The 25,814-nt window shown below is 47.3% G+C and overlaps 1 long non-coding RNA gene across 1 annotated transcript in view; it reads right to left on the reverse strand.

The window, feature by feature from the left end:
• The window catches only part of LOC134911685 (uncharacterized), a 248,482-nt gene extending 238,090 nt beyond the window's left edge, over positions 1-10,392 (reverse strand). Inside the window, exons 1-2 of the long non-coding RNA XR_010176764.1 lie at positions 10,313-10,392; positions 9,481-9,691 (exon numbers count right to left, since the gene is read on the reverse strand). This is a non-coding gene — a long non-coding RNA (uncharacterized LOC134911685). The remainder of the gene's footprint in view (positions 1-9,480; positions 9,692-10,312) is intronic.
• Between the last annotated feature and the right edge of the window lie 15,422 nt (positions 10,393-25,814).

Consider the following 25,814-nt stretch of genomic DNA (forward strand, 5'->3'; position numbering starts at 1 on the left):
GTATATATTTGTGCTGGTGGCCATGGGCTGCATGCACCCCACCCTATGAGTGGTGAGTGCAGATATTGCACCCCGCTTCTGGGGTGGCGAGTGCTGTGGTTTTCTAGATTTGTTTGTATATTACGGGGTTAATCTTTGGTTAACTCTTATTAACCGTGGTCACAGGCCTTTTCATGCACCCCTGTGTAATCTCACTTGTTCTAAACCTGTATCAGCTGCTCCTTAGTAATTTATCAGCCAGTGTCAGGTGACTAGTGTACCTTTAAAAGCCATAAGATGCATGGCAGATACACATTAAACCTAGTGGGCATGTGTGCAGTATATTATGTGTGATACAGTTGCCAGGTTTTAATTTTTGAGACTTTGTGATAGTGTAGGACCTGCATGAAGGTGGGGTACCTTGGCGAGCGGTATGCAGGCTTCCGTGCATTGGCCAATTCACTAACTAAACCCCCATCATTTATTTATTGATGTTGTGAGGATAAGTGAGCTTGCTATGGTGAGTGCTAAACTTTCTGTTTGTATATATTTGGGTTGGTGGCCATGGGCTGCATGCACCCCACCCTATGAGTGGTGAGTGCAGATATTGCACCCCGCTTCTGGGGTGGCGAGTGCTGTGGTTTTCTAGATTTGTTTGTATATTACGGGGTTAATCTTTGGTTAACTCTTATTAACCGTGGTCACAGGCCTTTTCATGCACCCCTGTGTAATCTCACTTGTTCTAAACCTGTGTCAGCTGCTCCTTAGTAATTTATCAGCCAGTGTCAGGTGACTAGTGTACCTTTAAAAGCCATAAGATGCATGGCAGATACACATTAAACCTAGTGGGCATGTGTGCAGTATATTATGTGTGATACAGTTGCCAGGTTTTAATTTTTGAGACTTTGTGATAGTGTAGGACCTGCATGAAGGTGGGGTACCTTGGCGAGCGGTATGCAGGCTTCCGTGCATTGGCCAATTCACTAACTAAACCCCCATCATTTATTTATTGATGTTGTGAGGATAAGTGAGCTTGCTATGGTGAGTGCTGAACTTTCTGTTTGTATATACATAGGTGTATATACAGTGTATATATTTATGTGTAGATATATATATATATATATGTGTAGATATATATATATATATATATATATACACACACACACACACACACACACACACTAGTTTTACGGACCCAGCATATACTGGGTCACCTCAGTCCCCACCCCCGTGCTTGGCTCCACCCAGTTCTGGAAACCCCCCCATGCAAATCCTGCATTTGCCACTGACTGTACATAGTATTAAAAGCATGCCTTATTGTACCAGGGCTAGGCCTGCCATCCCCACCATCGTCTGTTCCACCTCTCAGGTCATAATGAGTCATCAAATGCACCAAAATCTACATACAGACATACAGTATGTGCTTTTTGTTTGTTTGCTTTACTTGAGCAGTAAGAAAATGTACTGTATATTTTCAGTAGCTGCTCTTGCCACGGGCAAGAAGGCTTTTTGCCCAGGGCGCCGCTACCCTGAGGGCGCCGCCGCCGTGGCAAGAGACGCTACTAATCTACCCTCCCTCCCCACTCCCCGGCTGCAGCAAGCGCTGTGTGCGCCCGCTGCAGCCGGCGTCGCTGACTGACGCTAGAGGTCAAAATTGACCCTTAGTGTCAGTGCGGCGCTGCTATGGGAGATACATCATGACGTCTCTCCCATACAGAGAAACCGGCGCCCGGAGACAGCAGCAGCAGCGGTCCGGAAGCAGGAGCGAGGCTGGTAAGTATTGTGTTGGTTTTTTTAGGGTTTCAAAGCCGCGCTACTACAGGGAGCACATACTGGGGTCACTACTACAGGGGGCACATACAGGGGGCACAGCTACAAGGGGCACAGCTACTGGGGGCAGATCTACAGGGGGCACAACTACAGGGGGCACTGCTGTAGGGGGAACAGCTACTGGGGGCAAATCAACTGGGGGCACAGCTACAAGGGGCACTACTACAGGGGGCACTGCTACAGGGGGCACAGCTACAGGGGGCACTGCTACGGGGAAACAGGTACTGGGGGCAAATTAACTGGGGGCACAACTACTGGGGGCACAACTACTGTGGGCACAGCTACAGGGGGGCACAACTACTGGGGGCAAATCTACAGGGGGCACAACTACTGGGGGCACATACTGGGGGCACTGCTACTGGGGGCACTGCTACTGGGGGCACAGCTACAGGGGGCACTACTAAAGGGGGCACTACTACAGGGGGAACAGCTACTGGGGGGAAATTAACTGGGGGCACAGCTGCTGGGGGTACAGCTACTGGGGGCACAAGTACAGGGGGATAACTGTGGACACGCCCCTTCCCTATGAAGAAGCCACGCCCCTTCCCTATGAAGAAGCCACACCCATGTTTTGGGGCGTGCGCCCTTGGCGTGCACCAACTGTATTTTACCTGGAGGAAGGGTGGGGGGGTTGCGCCACAGGAAACTTTCGTCCTGGGTGCCACAAGGTCTAGAACCGGCCCTGTATATTTTATGGAAACAGGTGTCTAACTCAGTACTAGCCTCTTAAAGTACCCGAGTTGCATGCAAAATGGATTTGCTGTAGATTACAGCTATTGCAGGTGTTTATTACCTATAATTATATATGCGTGAGCTTTCTTTAATTAAATTAAGGTATTAGCCATCTAGTTTTATTTTCATACAATCATATACTCAAATCTTATATATTTTGTTTGGAGATAAGCCAATATAGTTTTGGGTCAAAAAATGTAACACTTCCTTTTTCTCACTTAAATATGAAATTGCTGGAAACCATGGGGGTCATTCCGAGTTGTTAGCTCGCTAGCTGCTTTTAGCAGCATTGCACATGCTAAGCCGCCGCCCTCTGGGAGTGTATCTTAGCATAGCAGAATTGCGAAAGATAAATTAGCAGAATTGCGAATAGAAATTTTTTAGCAGTTTCTGAGTAGCTCCAGACTTACTCACAGATTGTGATCAGCCCAGGCCGTTTCGTTCCTGGTTTGACGTCACACACACGCCCAGCGTTCGGCCAGCCACTCCCCCGTTTCTCCAGACACTCCCGCGTTTTTCCCTGACACGCCTGCGTTTTTCCGCACACTCCCAGAAAATGGCCAGTTTCCGCCCAGAAACACCCACTTCCTGTCAATCACACTCCGATCACTTCAACGATGAAAATTTACATGAGTAAATCTACTAAGTTTTGTGCTAAAATACTAACCGCGGGGGTAATTCTGAGTTGATCGCAGCAGCAAGTTTGTTAGCAATTGGGTAAAACCATGGCCCTCATTCCGAGTTGTTCGCTCGGTAAATTTTTTCGCATCGCAGCGATTTTCCGCTTAGTGCGCATGCGCAATGTCCGCAGTGCGACTGCGCCAAGTAAATTTGCTATGCAGTTAGGAATTTTACTCACGGTTTTTTCTTCGTTCTGGTGATCGTAATGTGATTGACAGGAAGTGGGTGTTTCTGGGCGGAAACTGGCCGTTTTATGGGTGTGTGCGAAAAAACGCTACCGTTTCTGGGAAAAACGCGGGAGTGGCTGGAGAAACGGAGGAGTGTCTGGGCGAACGCTGGGTGTGTTTGTGACGTCAAACCAGGAACGACAAGCACTGAACTGATCGCAGATGCCGAGTAAGTTTGAAGCTACTCAGAAACTGCTAAGAGGTGTGTAATCGCAATTTTGAGAATCTTTCGTTCGCAATTTTAAGAAGCTAAGATTCACTCCCAGTAGGCGGCGGCTTAGCGTGTGTAAAGCTGCTAAAAGCAGCTTGCGAGCGAACAACTCGGAATGAGGGCCATGGGCACTGCAGGGGAGGCAGATATAACATGTGCAGAGAGAGTTAGATTTGGGTGGGTTATATTGTTTCTGTGCAGGGTAAATACTGTCTGCTTTATTTTTACACTGCAATTTAGATTTCAGTTTGAATACACCCCACCCAAATCTAACTCTCTCTGCACATGTTACATCTGCCACCCCTGCAGTGCACATGGTTTTGCCCAATTGCTAACAAATTTGCTGCTGCGATCAACTCAGAATTAGGCCCTGCATGCGCACTGCGTACCATGCGCATGCACATTTTTGCCTTAATCGCTCCGTTGCGAAAATCGGAAACGAGCGATCAACTCGGAATGACCCCCCATATCCGATAGCATCTGGGGAACATGCAGAAGATCTGGCCTCTTTATGAAATAACTGTTATCAGAATCAGAATCAGCTTTATTGGCCAGGTATAATTGCGTATACTAGGAATTTGTCTTCGGTTTGCTATACAACAGCCAAGTAGGTAACACATAAGCAGGTGGGAAGGGGGGGCAAGTAAAGTCACACAGATAGGTATACCGTAGGGACACAAGTGAGTTATATGTATGTTTAGTCAGTCAATATTCAGTAGTTAAGCAGGTGGACCGCTTGGAGAAAGAAACTTTTGAGGCTTCTGGTGGACCCGGCGGGGATGGACCTGTAACGCCTGCCTGAAGGTTAGCAAGTTAAACATGCTGTGGCCTGGGTGTAGCTGGTCCTTTACTATCTTCGTTGCCTGCTTTTTAGCTCTGGACAGGTACAGGTCCTGGACTAAGGGAAGGTCGGCCCCAATGATCTTCTCTGTGGTTCTGACCACCTTTTGGAGCCTGCACCTGTCCCTCGCGCTGGCGGAGCCATACCATACCAGTATCGAGGAGCACAGTACTGACTCCACAAACGCGGAGTAGAAGAGGAGCAGAAGCTTCTGTGGGATGTTGAACTTCCTTAGTTGCCTAAGGAAGAACAACCCCTGCTGCGCTTTCCCAACAGTGGTGTCAGCTTTGGACCCGATTTAAGGTCCCGGTAGATTGTGGTCCCTAAGAACTTGAAGGAGTCCTCTAGCGATACTACACTGGCAGCAATTGTTAGCGGAGGTGCACTAGCTGACTTCTTCCTGAAGTCCACTATCATCTCAACAGTTTTGAGGGGGTTGAGCTTAAGGTTGTTGCGGCTGCACCACTGGGCCAATCAGTCTACTTCCCATCTATAGGCTGATTCGTCCCGAGTCCGATGACAGTGGTGTCGTTGGCGAATTTGATGATCTTTACTGATTGTGCCTCTGAGGTGCAGTCATTTATATACAGGGAGAAGAGCAGGGGTGAGAGGACACAGCCCTGAGGGTCCCCTGTACTAATGGACCGTGCTTGAGAGGTGAATTCCCCCGCTTTCACCAGATGTGTCCTATCTGTTAGGAAGTCTACTATCCAGAAACAGGTAGCTTCTGGGACCACTAGGCAAAGTAATTTGGGGTGGAGGATGCTGGGGATGATTGTATTGAAGGCCGAGCTGAAATCGACAAACAGGTCCATCGCGTAGGTACCGGGAATGTCAAGATACTGTAGAATGTAGTGCATGCCCAGGTTGACTGCATCCTCAACAGACTGATTCGATCGATAGGCAAACTGTAGGGGTTCCAGTTGGGAGCCAGTCACAGTTTTCTGATGATTCAAAACCAGACGCTCAAACATTTTCATGACCACAGATGTCAGTGCTATCGGCCTGTAGTCATTCAGGTTCATGATAGAGGGTCTCTTGGGGACCAGGACGATAGTGGACCTTTTGAGGCAGGAAGGGAGTTTCTGTAGCTCCAGCGATTTGTTGAAGATCTTGGAGAATATGGGGGCGAGCTGACCCGCACACTGCTCTCAGGGCAGATGGTGACACTCCGTCAGGACCCGAAGCTTTCCTTTCGAACAGTGCCTCCAACTCTTCTTGGGTGACTTGCAGTGCCTGGAGTTGGCCGTCGGTGTTCGGGGCATCGCAGAGGTGATTGTTTGGGTCGCAGGGGACTTCTTTTGTGAACCTGCAATAAAAGTGGTACAGCTTGTCTGCTAGGTCTTGGTGCATGGTGGTGGACTTCAATGTTTTCTTGTAGTTGGTTATGGATTGCATTCCTTTCCTTACAGATACTGGCTCATTGGTGGTGAGATCGTTTATCAGCTTGTCCGAGAACCACTTTTTTGCTAGCCTGATTTCTTTAGTCAGAGAGTTCCTACTTTGGTTGTATAGTGCTCTGTCACCACTGCTATAAGCCGCCTCTTTGGCCTGATGAAGTTGCCTGAGCTGGACGTTGAACCATGGTTTGTTGTTGTTGTAAATGTGTTAAGTCTTGGTAGGTACACACATGTCCTCACAGTAGCTGATGTAGGATGTGACAGTGTCTGTCAGGTTGTTCAGCTCGGTTGCCGAGGCTTCAAAGACCCCCCATTCCTTGCAGTTGAAGCAGGCCTGGAGCTTCAACTTAGCCTCGTTGGTCCATTTCTTAACAGTCTTGAGGACAGGCTTAACCACTCTCAGCTTCTGTGTATAGGTAGGGAGTAGGTGGACGAGGCAGTGGTCAGATAGGTCGAGTGCAGCACGCGGGATAGACCGGAAGGCAGACTTGAGGGTAGTGTAGCAGTGGTCAAAGGTGCGCCCTTCTCTAGTGGGACACGTGACTTGTTGTTTGTACTTAGGTAGCTCCTTGCTCAGGTTAGTTCTGTTGAAGTCGCCCAGCACTATAAGCAGAGAGTCTGGGTGTTTTTGTTCTATTTTGGATACGCATACGACCAGGTGGTGCATGGCTTCGTTTGCGCAGGCGTGGGGGTGGGTGTACACTCCCACAAATTCCGGGGGGAATAAAAGAGGTTACAGTTGATACTTAGGTGAGAGCTCCATGATTTGCCTAGGATCGTGACATTGGTGCACCATCTGTCATTGATGTAGAAGCAGATGCCATCACCCTTTGTTTTTCCTGTGAAAACCTTGGAGCAATCGGCCCTGAAGAGACCAAAGCCCGGCAGAGACATCGGGTTGTCCACAATATGGTCGTCCAGCCACGTCTCCGTAAAGCAGAGGACGGACGAGCCTGTAATGCCTGACCCTGCGCTGCCCAGAAGAAGGGACAGTTCATAGAACTTGTTGACCAGTAAGCGCACATTCGAGAGCAGAATCACAGGGAAGTGCAGACTGGTGCCCTAGCCACTGCCACCTCACTAGGGCGCCTGCGCGACAGCCTCTCCTCTGAGCCCAGGTCCTTCTACTAGGGCCGACATGAGGGCCTCCGTCATTCTCTTTCCGGGGCTGCCGATCTGCCCGTCAGTCACCGCACAGGTTCGCAGCCCCTCGGTCATCCACTTCAGCGCCCACGACATCTGCATCCCTGCCACACAGGGCAGCAAGGGTCGCTGATCTGCCCGCCGACAGGTCTGAACATGGGGGAAGCACTGCAGGAGCACTCCAACTTAGGAGAGTTTCCCTGCTGTATTTGGTCACCGGCGAGGTAGACAAGGGCAGGGAAAAACAAGGGGAAACAGGTATTTTGGCTGAGATGCATAGCTCTGGGACAGGCATCTGCGGCTCCATCTTGGATTGTAATGTTATGATGAGACATAATGTAATGTTTATTTTTACGATTATTTTTTATTAATATTATTATTAATGATAATAATAATAATAATAATAATAATAATAATAACAGGCTTCCCTTCTCGCCCCTGGCTACAGCCCAGCCAGTGGTGATTGATGGGTGATCTTTAGGAAGTTCTTCACAAAGTGAAAGGAAAGTTATGTAGTTTTATACAGTTAAAAGAAAAAGTTTATTTTATATAGAAGCTCCAGATTTTGAGATAAGCTGCAATTTTATCCTCAACATTTCTCGACTGCTAGAGTCTATTAGGTGAGTTTTATAAGTTTGCTTTTTGCGCTGTACACTTTATTGTAATGTAATGTAGGAGTGTAGCACCCTAAAACGTTAATTCATTAAATCACTGCTATTTTTCACGAAAAGAACTAAGTGCTGCCTTGTCCATTACCTGCATATTTGGGGGTGCTATCCCTCTAAGTAGGGCATAGTATGCAAATTATAAATGTTACTTCAATGCTGATTGGTTGCCATGGGCACCTCCTCAACTGGATCACTTCTCCACTCTTTTCACGGCTTAGTACATCTCCCCCTTAGTCACCCCTTCAGCGGTGACAGCAGGTTTTCCTAGTCCTATGCAGCTTCAGCGTTGAGATTTTTTTTTTTTTACAAACTTTACTAACAACCAACAAATGAGACAGAGAGCTTAGTGCCTGTCACCTTAGTAACACTAGGGTCATTTAGTCCTGTCATAGGTCCCTGTGACAGCGCCTATATTCTATCCTGCTATTAGCGCAAGCAGGCAGAAGGCATAGAAAACCCTTTAGTATACATTGAATCACGACATGTACAGTGATCGTCTCTGTCTTTTTTCTTGGGAGGAACTACATGGATGCTATAATACTGTATACATTCCGTTTTAAAAGCTTGGCCAAGAATTGGGAAATAGGGCTACATTTAGATTAACTACAAGCTGTGTGTTTTCTACTAAACTGCACTTAAGCAATGCTACAGGGTTGAGTCCTGTGTTTAGAAAAGCATTATAAGTAGAGTCATGTTAAATGTGGCCAAGTACTGATGTTACAATAAACAAGGACTTACTGCATACTTGCCTACTTTTGAAAACTAGTTTCAGGGAGATTCAAGGCGGCAGCAGAACGCGCCGTGCAGGGGTGGTCCTAGCTCCACCCAAGGGGCGTGTCTAGTTCCGCCTATGGGTGTATTTATTGCAATCGGGTATATACACACATACATACATACATACATACATATACACACACACACACACACAGTAGTTGAAGTGGAAGTTTTGAAGAGGGGGTATGGAAAAGTGAAGGTTGTAACAATGTGCGCGCCGAAGGCGTGCGCTCCAGAAAAGGGAGTGTGGCCACGCACAAGATGCGTGTCCTTAAGTGTAGTTTACCACACCATATACCCCTTATACACCACAACAGTAGGACCCCTTATACTATCTAGTACTGATGCCGCTTACACATTATACCACACAGTATGAGCTGAAATTCACATTATAGCACACTGAATGAGACGAAATTCACATTATACCAAACAGTATGAGCCAAAATTCACATACGACACACAGTATGAACCAAAATTCAGATATGCCACAGGGGCGGTCTTCAGGTTGCCGGCGGCCGAGCCTCCAACGACCACCATACCGGCGCCGGAATCCCGACCGCCGGCATACCAACAACTTTTCTCCCTCTTGGTGGTCCACAACCCCCCTGGAGGGAGAATAGATAACGGAGCTCATTTGCGCTCGCCCAGCTGTCGATATGCAGGCGGTCAGGATTCCAGCGCCGGTTGCTGGTCGCCGGGAGCCCGACCGCAACACATACTACACTCATGCCACACACGCTATGAGCCGAGATACACATTACACCACACGGTATGAGCCAAAATTCACATTATGCTACACAGTATGAGCCACAATTCACACGTAATGGGACAAAATTCACATTATGCAACATGAAATGAGCCAAAATTCAGTGACAGGGAGAGTGACAGCAGGGACATAGGGACAGGGAGTGTGACAGAGGGACAGGGAAGTGACAGAGAGAGGGACAGCAAGGACATATAGTAAGGAGAGAGAAAGGCAGCAGTGCAAGATTACCTAATGAGCAGCGGCGGTGCAGAGGAGGCTGTGGTCGGCGGTGCGGAGGATGAGGATGCTGTGGTCGGCGGCAGTGAGGAGGAAGAATTTGTGGGCGGAGGAGGCGGCTGTGGGCTGCGGTGCAGGGGAGGCGGCTGTGGTCAACAGCCTTCAGTCCGGCTCCGGTCCACCTATGACCGCCGCTATTTCAAATCTGACACGGACCGGCAGCCTGAGAGATCCAATTAGTGCGTTAATTGTGACGAATTTGAATAAATGCGGCAGCAGGGGTCTTCAGTCAGTGCCGTATGCCATACCGGTGTATACCGGGCCACTTCGAGCACTGTATGTATGTATATATATATATATATATATATATACACACACACACATACATATTACACACAGCACCATAATACATTGCATTATACACAGCCCCCTCCCACTTACTACACACAGTACCTTATTACATTACATTATACACACACCCCCTCCCCATATTACACCGAGAACCACATCATACACAGCCCACTACCCCATATTACACCCAGTACATTACACTATACCCCCCCATATTACCCACAGTGCCATATTATATAACACACAGCATACACAGAACCCTTCACCCATATTACACCCAGTACATTACATTATACCCCCCCCCACACACACACACACACACACACACAATTACCCACAGTGCCATATTAGTGATACACACAGCATACACAGACCCCCTTCCCCCATATTACACCCAGTACCAGATTATATAATTTTATAGACAGTATCCTCCTTTCTCATATTACACCCAGTCAGTTCCACATTACATTCCCCCATTACATACAGCACTCACTTGGCTAGTGGACTGGAGGCCCCAGCTCCAGGACAGTGTGGGAAGGCAGCAGTGAGAGCCGAGGAGCAGACACAGAGGAGAGCTGCTGCTGCTGCTGGGCTGATACACGCAGCCAGCCCTCTCTGAGTGTGGTGGGAGGGGCCAGCCACAGGGAAGCACACCCCTGATTGAGACGGCTTCTCAGTGTGCAGTGTGCCGATGCAACATACACACAACACTGCGGTGGCCGGCCATGAAGTCTCCCGTGCAGGCCCCGCCCCCTGGCTTCTCCGGACTTGCGCATGCGCAGTACTGCATTTTCGGGAAAGGACCCTTAAAATCCGGGGGGGCTGGCAAGGTTTGCGGGGCAGCGGGAGGCTCAGTTAAAAATCGGGAGCCTCCCGCTGAATGCGGGAGGGTAGGCAAGCCTGACTTACTGGTATCCATGAAACCTTGTACAGATTCTGGTTAAAAAAAGAATAAGCATAATTTCTCAACAGAGACTACACACAAGCCCATCTTGAGTGGACACACTGATGCTATTTTAATATGTGATCCTGTTCTCCTCGAAGTGGTGAAGTGTTAATAACAATGCTACTGTTATCCATTTGGTTATGTTACACTAAGCATAGGCACATAGGCACTGCCCTTTTTGCGCATAGGGGCGTGGCTTTGTACAGCGGTGCGCGATGACGTCATCGCGCACCGCACAGCAAAGGTCCTCTCCATGAAGGGAAACTAGACGCTACGCATCTAGTTCCCTTCACAGGGGGACACAGCCGGGGGACACAGCCGGCAGCGGAGGGCACAGCAGTAGTGGATCTTGCCATGGTGCGGCACCCTCCGGAAGGCGGCGCCCCGGGCAAAAGTCCTGCTTGCCCGTGGCAAGATCCGCTAGTGCTGCGCCCTCCGCTGCCCGCTGTGTCACATAGGCCACATTAAGGGGGGGGCGCAGGGCATACTGTATCCCGGGCCCACCTTTGTCAAAGAGCCCTCGGCCTGAGCACAATGACATTGATAGCTTTCCCTCTTATGCAGCAGAATGCAAACAGCACAGTATGCAGTGCAGGCAGTGACACAGGAGTATCAGGTTTCAAGAGCTACCGACAGCTTTCTGACCAGAGGAGAGATAGGAGGGTGGAGAGAACTGTAATACCGCTTTCACATCGCAAATGCCGGATTCCACCCGGTAAAAGAAACGTGTCCTTACCGGGTGGGATCCGGCATTTGCTCCCTTCTGCTGGCTTTCCGACCCGGCAATATACCGGGTCGGTTGCCATAGCAGCGGGGGAACGCAGCAGCAGCAGGGGCGGGGGTGGAGGCGGCGCTGGGAGATGAGCTCATCTCCTGCGCCGCCTCTCCCTATGCTGTGAATGGGAACCGTGTCGCATCGACACGGCTCCCATTCACACTGCACCTGACCCGGTAATCAACCCGGGTATAATCCTTCTTTTATACCGGGTTGAATTACCGGGTCAGGCGACCCGCTAATTCTCAGAAAGTGCTTTCACATCGCACACTGACCCGTGTCGACACGGCAATATGCCGTGTCGATACCGGGTTATTTGTGCGATGTGAAAGGGGTATAAGTGACAAAGGGATCCCAGCTACTAATACTTCTTGCTTAACCTGTTATCTAATGAGGGTTTAAGGAGAGGTAAACACACACAGATTCCTCCTGAGTCCTGTCCCAGTGTGTAAGTAGTACAGAGGCAGCTGCTATTCTTGCATGTGATGAGATAAATTATAGATTTTATTTTACTATGTGTATTTTAAGATTGTTTAAGATGTCTTTGTTCCACTACAAAAACATTTTATAAAATAATTGTCTTTCAATTAGATGACACTACAAACAGTATCTAGGCATTAGTAAACTATCAATTGAATCTAATATACACCATTGATTTAAATTTAATATACAGATGTGTCCTCTAACATCTTTGCTTCCTGCACTACAAGACACATTACACAGAACATGTGAGTGCCGTGTGACTCTGTAGCGCTGAGCGTTTTTTATTTTGTGTTTTTTCCATGAAAATGCGCAAATTTATGTAATAGGACATACACACAGCTTCTGATGACTAAAATTATATGCAGCATGCCTATATTCTGTGTGTCACTGTGACTGTATTTGCATACAAACTGCTATACCACAGTATTTTCATAGAATACAGATTCAGCCGTAATTACACACAGAATATAGGCATGCCACTAGTGGCGTAACTAGAAATTATTCTCCCCCAAGCCAAAACATTCTCTGGTGCCCCCCCTCCCCCCACCCATAATTGCCACTAGAAAAGAGATGAATCGGTGCATGCTGCGAAAAGGGGCGTGACCTTGTTGAAATGGGTGTGGTTTGTTTAAGGGGCATGTCATTGCAGGAAAAGACTACCTTATACCCCAGTTTTGCAACCTGCACGCCCAAACATTGGCCACCACAGGAAAAAAAATAATTCTTAATCATGTCCCTTACATTATTTGTCATTTTTCCTCCTTACAGTAATGCCCAGTATACATTATGCCACATACTGCAATGGCCCTTACACATTATGCCACACACAATAATGCCCATTACACAATATATTTTTTTTGATATAATTATAATTATAACTATATAAGAGAGCGCAAGGTGCTGAATTGATAAATACAATTTATTATAATGTTTAAAAAATATTAAATACAATCAATAAACAAGAAATTAACTGATTAAGGAGCATAAGATCGACTGACCATCCTAGTAATTAATAGGAATGTCCCATTTTTTGTGAAGCATGGAGTATCCAATTAGTATTAGTGGAACTAATACAGAGTATTAATGAAGAGACGTCTCACTTCAAGCTCTGTTTAGAATACAAAGTCCACCGTGGATTAAAATGCCTCCGTAGCAGTTATACTGGAAAAGGTATGTACTATAAGGGAATTTAGACGCCACCCTTGATGAGATTGATATTGATATCTCCAAGCCAACGTACTGCTTCACTTTTCAACCCCCACACATAACACTGGAAGCTCACCACAGAAAAGATGAACAGAAGCCGTGTCCTGTAGCAGTCAGGAGGCCAGATAATGCGGGAGCAGCGGTGTGGAGACGATGGCAGGTCTCAGATATCGATAACACCGCAAGAGTGGAGACGATGGCAGGTCTCAGGTGTCTGCAGCACCGCAGGTGTAATGATGGAAACAAGCCGTATCCTGTAGCACTCTGGAGGCCAGGCAATGCGGGAGTAGCAGTGTGGAGACGATGGCAGGTCTCTAGTGTGGTAATGAGCGGACGTTGGCAGGTCCCGGGGGGGGAAGCAGACACGGCTGTTGGTGGCGGAGATGGTCGACAGTCAGCCCAGCAACAATTGTAGAGATGGTCAGGACCATAAAGTTGTAGCTCCAGCCCTAATTAACGCGTTTCTCCGACTTAGGGGCAGTCGGTTTCATCAGAATGAGTTCCTGTGCTTTAGAAGTAGCTGATATTTAAAGGGATCATCATCCAATGAGAGACGCCTCGTGTTGAAAACAGATAGAATTTTATCCACTATATTAGATGAGAAACCGTGTATAACATTCAAAAGAGCTGCAAATTTACAAACGTATCTTGCCCCTAGTCATTTCAAAACCTTGGACACTAATTCAATAGCTAGTAAGAATATGTGGCTACAGAGACCGAAAAGGCCTCATGGGTGCTATAAATGTAAGAAACTGAGGTGTGATACTTGCTTATTCATAATGGATAAGACTACTAAAGTCCATTCACATACTTATGGCACACAATTTGAGATACGGGGCAGCATTGATTGTAGAACGGATTATGTTGTTTATGCTATAAGCTGTATCTGTGGGGTACAATATGTGGGTCGGACGATACGTTTGTTACACATTAGGTTTTTGGAACATAAGAATAATATTAAAAGAGGTACTAGTCAACACAGTCTAGTTAGGCATATTTTAGATAACCATGATGGAGATGTCAAATGTATAAGTATACAGGGTATTGAACATATTGAACCTACTACTAGGGGTGGCGATAGATATAATCGCCTATGTAAGCGAGAGGCCTTTTGGATACATATGCTTGGTACTCTCTTTCCAGATGGTCTAAATGACTGTATCGAAATGAATAACATCTGATTTAGGGGATTCAATATATAAACTTGATAAAGTGGTTGTCATTGGACGTATCTATACTAATGATTTCCCTCAACTGATGAGTGAATACCAGTCAACTTTCAAGGTTTCAAATACATCTACATTGCGAGCTGTATCAATGTGGTAGACATTATACTAAGTAAATATTCTGTATGTATATATATCCATTTACAGGTGCTATGCATCATCATTCTTATAAAATATATTTTTTTCATATGTCCTTTCTGAATTGTAATGGACAATGGATTATGACTCTGTAAGGGGGTTAATTTAATTAATTTAATTGAACTTGGGTTCTATATTTTTATTTATTTTTTGTTCATAATAGTAATAATGGAATTATAGAACAAAATAATAATGACTAATTGTAAGTGTCTCTGTGGTGGTATTTGAACCCGGGTCTGTGCAGTTGGGAGCTTGTGGTATTAGTGTGGTGAGCCACAGGGACTTTTACAAACCAATGCTAACAATAGGTATATTTCACTAATATATAAGAATTATGTAAGTTATTTATCTCTCTGTGCTGCCTGCTAGATTGTATTTTATTTTATTTTATTTTATTTACTTAACTAATTATTTATTAATTATTAGATAGTTATAATTGTTTAGTTAGAAAGTGTAGAATGGTAATGGTCTTGCTATAAATTTGAAAGCACAATGGTTATGGTCTGTATTTTGAATTATATGTATAACTAGGTTCACACTGGTATTAATTGATTCAGGTGCTTTTAATCCAAAGTAAGTGCTTAGGAGGCGTCTCTCATTGGATGATGATCCCTTTAAATATCAGCTACTTCTAAAGCACAGGAACTCATTCTGATGAAACCGACTGCCCCTAAGTCGGAGAAACGCGTTAATTAGGACTGGAGCTACAACTTTATGGTCCTGACCATCTCTACAATTGTTGCTGGGCTTAAGAGATATTCCTTCGCCCTTAGTTACGGTACACACCAAATGTATTACACTATCTATTGGCAACTCTCTATACACTGGCATACATGCATGTTTGATTCTTCACTCTCTCAATGTTGTACATGGATAGATATGCTGTCACTGTTATTTAACAGTTAACTACGATATGTACCGATATGTGATTCCTGTAATGTATATCTTACGAATATCTTGTTAAAAGTACAAAACTCAATAAAACTTTTTCTCAAAAAAAAAAAAAAAAACAATTGTTGCTGGGCTGACTGTCGACCATCTCCGCCACCAACAGCCGCGTCTGCTTCCCCCCCCGGGACCTGCCAACGTCCGCTCATTACCACACTAGAGACCTGCCATCGTCTCCACACTGCTACTCCCGCATTGCCTGGCCTCCAGAGTGCTACAGGATACGGCTTGTTTCCATCATTACACCTGCGGTGCTGCAGACACCTGAGACCTGCCATCGTCTCCACTCTTGCGGTGTTATCGATATCTGAGACCTGCCATCGTCTCCACACCGCTGCTCCCGCATTATCTGGCCTCCTGACTGCTACAGGACACGGCTTCTGTTCATCTTTTCTGTGGTGAGCTTCCAGTGTTATGTGTGGGGGTTGAAAAGTGAAGCAGTACGTTGGCTTGGAGATATCAATATCAATCTCATCAAGGGTGGCGTCTAAATTCCCTTATAGTACATACCTTTTCCAGTATAACTGCTACGGAGGCATTTTAATCCACGGTGGACTTTGTATTCTAAACAGAGCTTGAAGTGAGACGTCTCTTCATTAATACTCTGTATTAGTTCCACTAATACTAATTGGATACTCCATGCTTCACAAAAAATGGGACATTCCTATTAATTACTAGGATGGTCAGTTGATCTTATGCTCCTTAATCAGTTAATTTCTTGTTTATTGATTGTATTTAATATTTTTTAAACATTTTAATAAATTGTATTTATCAATTCAGCACCTTGCGCTCTCTTATATAGTTATAATTATAATTATATCAAAACAAATATACTGTGTTTTTAGGTGTTACAGACACCTTATATGGGAGCTGCAGTTTATGTACTAATATATTAGTGTGAACACATTTATTTTATTTTATTTTATTATAGCGCCTGTATTGATTTTGCTTTAATAGTAACGTCAATTAGTTGTTACATTACACAATATGCCACACACCGTAATGCCTATGACACATTATGCCACGCATCGCAATGCCCGTTATACATTATTCTACACATTGCAATGCCCCTGAGACATTATAGCACATACAATGCCTGTGATACAGTATACCACACACCGTCATGCCTTTGACACATTATGACACACACCGCAATGCCCGTTATACCTTATGTCACACACTGCAATGCCCCTGAGACATTTTACCACATACCACAATGCCCGTGATATAGTATACCACACACCGTAATGCCTGTGACACATTATGACACACACTGCAATGTCCGTGACACATTATGACATACACCGTAATGTCCGTGATACATTATGCCACAGACCGCAATGCACATTACACATTAAGCCCTACAGTAAGGCTTTCAATTACTTTTAAATTGCCTGCTCATTGCCAGGGGTTTCATGCTCTTGGTTCCATGCATGGTGCCAGGGGTTTTCATGCTCAGGGTGTCATGCTCATTGCCAGGGGTTTCATGCGCTAGGTGTTGTGCTTGTTGTCAGGGGTATCATGGGCTGGGTGTCAAGCTCGTTGCCAGAGGGTAATATTCATTGCCAGGGGTTTCATGCATTGGGTGTCATGCTCGTTGCTAGGGGGTAATGCTTGTTGCCATGGATTTCATGAGCTGGGTGTCGTGCTTGTTACCAGGGGGTAATGCTTGTTGCTAGGGTTGTGCCCCCAGTGCCACATATGCCCCCAATGCCAGATATTCCCCCACAGTATCAGATACACATAAGCCCCCAGTGCCAAATATGCCCCCCAGTGCCAGATACACATATGCCCCTAGTGCCTCATATACCCCCTCAGTGCCAGCTACACACATGCCCCAAGTGCCAAATATGCCCCCCCAGTCCCAGGTACACACCCTCCCCCCGCTCACCACTGCTGTGCTGTCCGGGACAGAGGGCACAGTCCGGAAAAGGAGGGCACAGCACGCCCCTCTCATGTGTCCATCCTGTTTCTCCGGGATCGTGTCTGTCAAATTATGCGCCAGTTCATGAGCCAATCAGAGCTCGCGGACTGGAAGCTGCGGCTCCTGATTGGCTGCCGGTCCGCGAGCTCTGATTGGCTCACAAACCGGCACTTCATTTGACAGACACGCCGCCGCCGGAGACACAGGAGTCAGGACGGACACAGGAGAGGCGCTCGCTGTGCCCTCCTTCCCGGACTCCCTCACACACAGCACAGTAGCAATCAGTGGCGGCACCCCCGCAGCCCTTCGCCTCCAAGCCTCCGCAATGGCTGCAGGGGTGGTAGTTATGCAACTGCTTGCCACATATCATTTTAATTAGCATATCATTTTAATTATGCTTGTGCATCCTATTACATTACTTTGTGCCTAAGATTTCATGGAAAAAGATTTCATGCCATTTCATGGAAAAAGCGCAAAAAAGACACTCAGCGCGACATTATGGGCAGTTTAGCGTGACTGCAGCAAGGATGTAAGAGGACACATCTGTATACAATCTATGCCTTCCATCATGGCCCATTCCAGTAGGGACAAAATGCTCTCTACCTGGACTTTCTTCATAAGTTAAGCAATCACCTGGGGTGAAACACCTTTCTTATCAATTAAATAATTAATCAATCATATATTAAAGGAAGTCCATGTAGAGAGCATTTTGTCACCACTGGAATCGGTCATGTTGGGAGGTATGCACAATCTAACATACACCTCCCCCCACCACCACCACCCCTTGCACCGGGGCTCACCTTTCTTAAGTGCCCAAGGCACCCCCATAGACACTAACCTACTGTAGTTGTCAGGTTGGCTACTGATTATTTGAAACTCAGGAATGCTAGAAAACAAGTAGGGCCGACCCAATCTTATTTGGTTTGTAAGTAAATATAAATTTTGGTGCCCCCTGATGGGATAACATTTTTAAAGGGAATGCATGCGCTGATGCAAAAAGGGGTGTGGTCTCACAGGAAAGGGGCTTGGCCACATAACTGTACCCCCAAGGGTACAGGGCGATAGTGGGTTTAAAGGGAGATAGTCGGTGACTGGTAAGGCTGGGGTGACAGGTAGATAGTGGGTGACTGAGGCAGGGGTGACAGGTAGATAGTGGGAGACTAAGGCAGGGGTGACAGGGAGGTAATGGGTGACTGAGGCGGGGGTGACAGGTAGATAGTGGGTGACTGAGGCAGAGGTTACAGAGAGATAGTGGTTGACTGAGGCATGGGTGACAGGGAGATAATGGGTGACTGAGGCGGGGTGACAGGTAGATAGTGGGTGACTGAGGCAGGGGTGACAGGTAGCTAGTGGGCGACTGAGGCAGAGGTTACAGAGAGATAGTGGTTGACTGAGGCATGGGTGACAGGGAGATAGTGGGTGACTGAGCCAGGGGTGATGGAGATAGTGAATGACTGAGGCAGGGGTGACAGGGAGGCAGTGAGTGACTGAGGCAGGGGTGACAGGGAGATAGTGAATGACTGAGGCAGGGGTGACAGGGAGACAGTGAATGACTGAGGCAGGGGTGACAGGGAGATAGTGAATGACTGGGGCAGGGGTGACAAGGAGATAGTGGGTGACTGACACAGGGGTGACAGGGAGATAGTGGGTGACTGAGGCAGAGGTGACAGGGAGATAGTGGGTGACTGATGCTGGGGTGACAGGCAGATAATGGGTGACTGATGCAGGGGTGGCAGGGATATAGTGACAAAAGACATTGTACAGGGACCAGGGGTACACTGACACACACGAGGGGCAGGGAGATAGTGAGTGACTGAGACAGGGGTGACAGGGGGATATTGACAAGAGATATTGGGGGTAATTCTGAGTTGATCGCAGCAGCAAATTTGTTAGCAGTTGGGCAAAACCATGTGCACTGCAGGTGGGGCAGATATAACATTTGCAGAGAGAGTTAGATTTAGGTGGGTTATTTTGTTTCTGTGAAGGGTAAATATACTGGCTGCTTTCTTTTTACACTGCAATTTAGATTTCAGTTTGAACACACCCCACCCAAATCTAACGCTCTCTGCACATGTTATATCTGCCCCACCTGCAGTGCACATGGTTTTGCCCAACTGCTAACAAATTTGCTGCTGCGATCAACTCTGAATTTGGCTCGTTGTTCAGGGACCAGGGGCACACTGACACACACACACACACACACACACACACACACACACACACACACATACACACAATCTACAGGGATCAATGGCACACTGACACACACATTTTACAGGGACCAGAGGCACACTAACACAGAGTAAGGAATACATCTGTGTGCCTTAATTATTTTTCTCTAACGTCCTAGTGGATGCTGGGGACTCCGTCAGGACCATGGGGAATAGCGGCTCCGCAGGAGACAGGGCACAAAAGTAAAAGCTTTAGGATCAGGTGGTGTGCACTGGCTCCTCCCCCTATGACCCTCCTCCAAGCCTCAGTTAGATTTTTGTGCCCGGCCGAGAAGGGTGCAATCTAGGTGGCTCTCCTAAAGAGCTGCTTAGAGTAAAAGTTTCTTAGGTTTTTTATTTTCAGTGAGTCCTGCTGGCAACAGGCTCACTGCTACGAGGGACTTAGGGGAGAGAAGTGAACTCACCTGCGTGCAGGATGGATTAGCTTCTTAGGCTACTGGACACCATTAGCTCCAGAGGGAGTCGGAACACAGGTCTCACCCTGGGGTTCGTCCCGGAGCCGCGCCGCCGACCCCCCTTGCAGATGCCGAAAAGTGAAGAGGTCCAGAAACGGCGGCAGAAGACTCTTCAGTCTTCATAAGGTAGCGCACAGCACTGCAGCTGTGCGCCATTGTTGTCAGCACACTTCATAGCAGCGGTCACTGAGGGTGCAGGGCGCTGGGGGGGCGCCCTGGGCAGCAATGATAGTACCTTATTCTGGCTAAAAATACATCACATATAGCCCCTGGGGGCTATATGGATGTATTTAACCCCTGCCAGGTCTCAGAAAAACGGGAGAAGAAGCCCGCCGAAAAGGGGGTGGGGCCTATTCTCCTCAGCACACAGCGCCATTTTCCCTCACAGAAATGCTGGTGGGAAGGCTCCCAGGCTCTCCCCTGCACTGCACTACAGAAACAGGGTTAAAACAGAGAGGGGGGGCACTTATTTGGCGATATGTATATATATATTAAAATGCTATAAGGGAAAAACACTTATATAAAGGTTTTACCTGTATAATTATAGCGTTTTTGGTGTGTGCTGGCAAACTCTCCCTCTGTCTCCCCAAAGGGCTAGTGGGGTCCTGTCCTCTATCAGAGCATTCCCTGTGTGTGTGCTGTGTGTCGGTACGTGTGTGTCGACATGTATGAGGACGATGTTGGTGAGTAGGCGGAGCAATTGCCTGAAATGGTGATGTCACTCTCTAGGGAGTCGACACCGGAATGGATGGCTTATTTAAGGAATTACGTGATAATGTCAACACGCTGCAAGGTCGGTTGACGACATGAGACGGCCGGCAAACAAATTAGTACCTGTCCAGGCGTCTCAAACACCGTCAGGGGCTGTAAAACGCTCATTTACCTCAGTCGGTCGACACAGACACGGACACTGACTCCAGTGTCGACGGTGAAGACACAAACGTATTTTCCTTTAGGGCCACACGTTACATGTTAAGGGCAATGAAGGAGGTGTTACATATTTCTGATACTACAAGTACCACAAGAAGGGTATTATGTGGGGTGTGAAAAAACTACCTGTAGTTTTTCCTGAATCAGATAAATTAAATGAAGTGTGTGATGATGCGTGGGTTTCCCCCGATAGAAAATTATTGGCGGTATACCCTTTCCCGCCAGAAGTTAGGGCGCGTTGGGAAACACCCTTTAGGGTGGATAAGGCGCTCACACGCTTATCAAAACAAGTGGCGGTACCGTCTCCAGATAGGGCCGCCCTCAAGGAGCCAGCTGAGAGGCTGGAAAATATCCTAAAAAGGTATATACACACATACTGGTGTTATACTGCGACCAGCGATCGCCTCAGCCTGGATGGGCAGCGCTGGGGTGGCTTGGTCGGATTCCCTGACTGAAAATATTGATACCCTTGACAGGGACAGTATTTTATTGACTATAGAGCATTTAAAGGATGCATTTCTATATATGCGAGATGCACAGAGGGATATTTGCACTCTGGCATCAAGAGTAAGTGCGATGTCCATATCTGCCAGAAGATGTTTATGGACACGACAGTGGTCAGGTGATGCAGATTCCAAACGGCACAAAGATGTATTGCCGTATAAAGGGGAGGAGTTATTTGGGGGTCGGTCCATCGGACCTGGTGGCCACGGCAACTGCTGGGAAATCCACCGTTTTTACCCTAAGTCACATCTATGCAGAAAAAGACACCGTCTTTTCAGCCTCAGTCCTTTCGTCCCCATAAGCATATCTGCCCAGGGATAGAGGAAAGGGAAGAAGACTGCAGCAGGCAGCCCATTCCCAGGAACAGAAGCCTTCCACCGCTTCTGCCAAGTTCTCAGCATGACGCTGGGGCCGTACAGGACCCCTGGATCCTACAAGTAGTATCCCAGGGGTACAGATTGGAAAGTCGAGACGTTTCCCCTCGCAGGTTCCTGAAGTCTGCTTTACCAACGTCTCCCTCCGACAGGGAGGCAGTATTGGAAACAATTCACAAGCTGTATTTCCAGCAGGTGATAATCAAAGTACCCCTCCTACAACAAGGAAAGGGGTATTATTCCACACTATATTGTGGTACTGAAACCAGAAGGCTCGTGAAGACCTATTCTAAATCTAAAATATTTGAACACTTACAAAGGTTCAAATCAAGATGGAGTCACTCAGAGCAGTGATAGCGAACCAGGAAGAAGGGGACTATATGGTGTCCCGGGACATCAGGGATGCTTACCTCCATGTCCCAATTTGCCCTTCTCACCAAGGGTATCTCAGGTTCGTGGTACAGAACTGTCACTATCAGTTTCAGACGCTGCCGTTTGGATTGTCCACGGCACTCCGGGTCTTTACCAAGGTAATGCCCGAAATGATGATTCTTCTTCGAAGAAAATGGACGACCTCCTGATAAGAGCAAGGTCCAGAGAACAGTTGGAGGTCGGAGTAGCACTATCTCAAGTAGTTCTACGACAGCACGGGTGGATTCTAAATATTCCAAAACCGCAGTTGTTTCCGACGACACGTCTACTGTTCCTAGGGACTGGACACAGTCCAGAAAAAGGTGTTTCTCCCGGAGGAGAAAGCCAGGGAGTTATCCAAGCTAGTCAGGAACCTCCTAAAACCAGGAAAAGTGTCAGTGCATCATTGCACAAGAGTCCTGGGAAAAATGGTGGCTTATTACGAAGCGATTCCATTCGGCAGATTCCACGCAAGAACTTTTCAGTGGGATCTGCTGGACAAATGGTCCGGATCGCATCTTCAGATGCATCAGCGGATAACCCTATCTCCAAGGACAAGGGTGTCTCTCCTGTGGTGGTTACAGAGTGCTCATCTTCTAGAGGGCCGCAGATTCGGCATTCAGGATTGGATGCTGGTGACCACGGAGGCCAGCCTGAGAGGCTGGGGAGCAGTCACACAGGGAAAAAATTTCCAGGGAGTGTGATTAAGTCTGGAGACTTTTCTCCACATAAATATACTGGAGCTAAGGGCAATTTATAATGCTCTAAGCTTAGCAAGACCTCTGCTTCAAGGTCAGCCGGTATTGATCCAGTGGGACAACATCACGGCAGTCGCCCACGTAAACAGACAGGGCGGCACAAGAAGCAGGAGGGCAATGGCAAAAACTGCAAGGATTCTTCGCTGGGCGGAAAATCATGTGATAGCACTGTCAGCAGTGTTCATTCCGGGAGTGGACAACTGGGAAGCAGACTTTCTCAGCAGGCACGACCTCCACCCGGGAGTGGGGACTTCATCGGGAAGTTTTCCACATGATTGTGAACCGTTGGGAAAGACCAAAGGTGTACATGATGGCGTCCCGCCTGAACAAAAAACTGGACAGGTATTGCGCCAGGTCAAGAGACTTTCAGGCAATAGCTGTGGACGTTCTGGTAACACCGTGGGCGTACCAGTCGGTGTATGTGTTCCCTCCTCTGCTTCTCATACCCAAGGTATTGAGAATTATAAGACGTAGAGGAGTAAGAACTTTACTCGTGGCTCCGGATTGGCCAAGAAGGACTTGGTACCCGGAACTTCAAGAGATACTCACAGAGGACTCATGACCTCTGCCGCTAAGAAGGGACTTGCTTCAGCACGTACCATGTCTGTTCCAAGACTTACCGCGGCTGCGTTTGACGGCATGGCGGTTGAACGCCGGATCCTAAGGGAAAAAGGCATTCCGGAAGAGGTCATTCCTACCCTGGTCAAAGCCAGGAAGGACGTGACCGCACAACATTATCACCACATGTGGCGAAAATATGTTGCGTGGTGTGAGGCCAGGAAGGCTCCACGAAGAAATTTCAACTCGGTCGATTCCTGCATTTCCTGCAAACAGGAGTGTCTATGGGCCTCAGATTGGGGTCCATTAAGGTTCAAATTTCGGCCTTGTCGATTTTCTTCCAGAAAGAATTGGCTTCAGTTCCTGAAGTCCAGAAGTTTGTCAAGGGAGTACTGCATATACAACCCCCTTTTGTGCCTCCAGTGGCACTGTGGGATCTCAACGTAGTTCTGGGATTCCTCAAATCACATTGGTTTAAACCGCTCAAATCTGTGGATTTGAAATATCTCACATGGAAAGTGACCATGATGTGGGCCCTGGCCTCGGCCAGGCGAGTGTCAGAATTGGCGGCTTTGTCTCACAAAAGCCCATATCTGATTGTCCATTCGGACAGGGCAGAGCTGCGGACTCGTCCCCAGTTTCTCCCTAAGGTGGTGTCAGCGTTTCACCTGAACCAGCTTATTGTGGTACCTGCGGCTACTAGGGACTTGGAGGACTCCAAGTTGTTAGATGTTGTCAGGGCCCTGAAAATATTGGTTTCCAGGACGGCTGGAGTCAGGAAAACTGACTTGCTGTTATCCTGTATGCACCCAAAAAACTGGGTGCTCTTGCTTCTAAGCAGACAATTGCTAGTTGGATGTGTAGTACAATTCAGCTTGCACATTCTGTGGCAGGCCTGCCACAGCCAAAATATGTAAATGCCCATTCCACAAGGAAGGTGGGCTCATCCTGGGCGGCTGCCCGAGGGGTCTCGGCATTACAACTCTGCCGAGCAGCTACGTGGTCGGGGGGAGAACACGTTTGTAAAATTCTACAAATTTGATACCCTGGCTAAAGAGGACCTGGAGTTCTCTCATTCGGTGCTGCAGAGTCATCCGCACTCTCCCGCCCGTTTGGGAGCTTTGGTATAATCCCCATGGTCCTGACGGAGTCCCCAGCATCCACTAGGACGTTAGAGAAAATAAGATTTTACTTACCGATAAATCTATTTCTCGTAGTCCGTAGTGGATGCTGGGCGCCCATCCCAAGTGCGGATTGTCTGCAATACTTGTACTTAGTTATTGGTACAAAAATCGGGTTATTATTGTTGTGAGCCATCTTTTCAGAGGCTCCGCTGTTATCATGCTGTTAACTGGGTTCAGATCACAGGTTGTACAGTGTGATTGGTGTGGCTGGTATGAGTCTTACCCGGGATTCAAAATCCTTCCTTATTGTGTACGCTCGTCCGGGCACAGTATCCTAACTGAGGCTTGGAGGAGGGTCATAGGGGGAGGAGCCAGTGCACACCACCTGATCCTAAAGCTTTTACTTTTGTGCCCTGTCTCCTGCGGAGCCGCTATTCCCCATGGTCCTGACGGAGTCCCCAGCATCCACTACGGACTACGAGAAATAGATTTATCGGTAAGTAAAATCTTATTTTAAACCTACCCAGCTCCTCAGTGGAGGTGGCAGGGACAGAGGGGGAAGCGCCAGCATAGCAACATGTGAAATGATGGCAATACAGCATGGACCACCATATTAAATGTTTTCTTACATAAATTGAGCAGTTGGAGCATACACTTTAAAAAGCAATAATGGCACTGCAGCCCTCTAAACCCTGGAGCCCTGTACAAGTGTCCCCTTTGTCCCTTCCTATCAGGGAATGTGGCAAGAACAAACGTGAAATGATGTGGTTTGGGGCTTGAAAATCCTCACACTTCACATGCAATTTGAGTTTCCACCATGAAAACAGTAGGATGATAAATCAATGTAGTTTGGATCTGGCAGCTGAATACCTGAAGACCTGAGTCAATAATTAAATACTTTTCTATGGAGGAATAGTCTCCATCTTTAACCATGGAGCGAGAAAGAGCTTCAGCCTTACAATTCTGAGACCCAGTATGAAAAGTCACCTTGAAATCAAACGTTG

Source organism: Pseudophryne corroboree, chromosome 4 (genome assembly GCF_028390025.1).
Source record: "Pseudophryne corroboree isolate aPseCor3 chromosome 4, aPseCor3.hap2, whole genome shotgun sequence".
Classification (NCBI taxonomy): Eukaryota; Metazoa; Chordata; class Amphibia; order Anura; family Myobatrachidae; genus Pseudophryne; species Pseudophryne corroboree.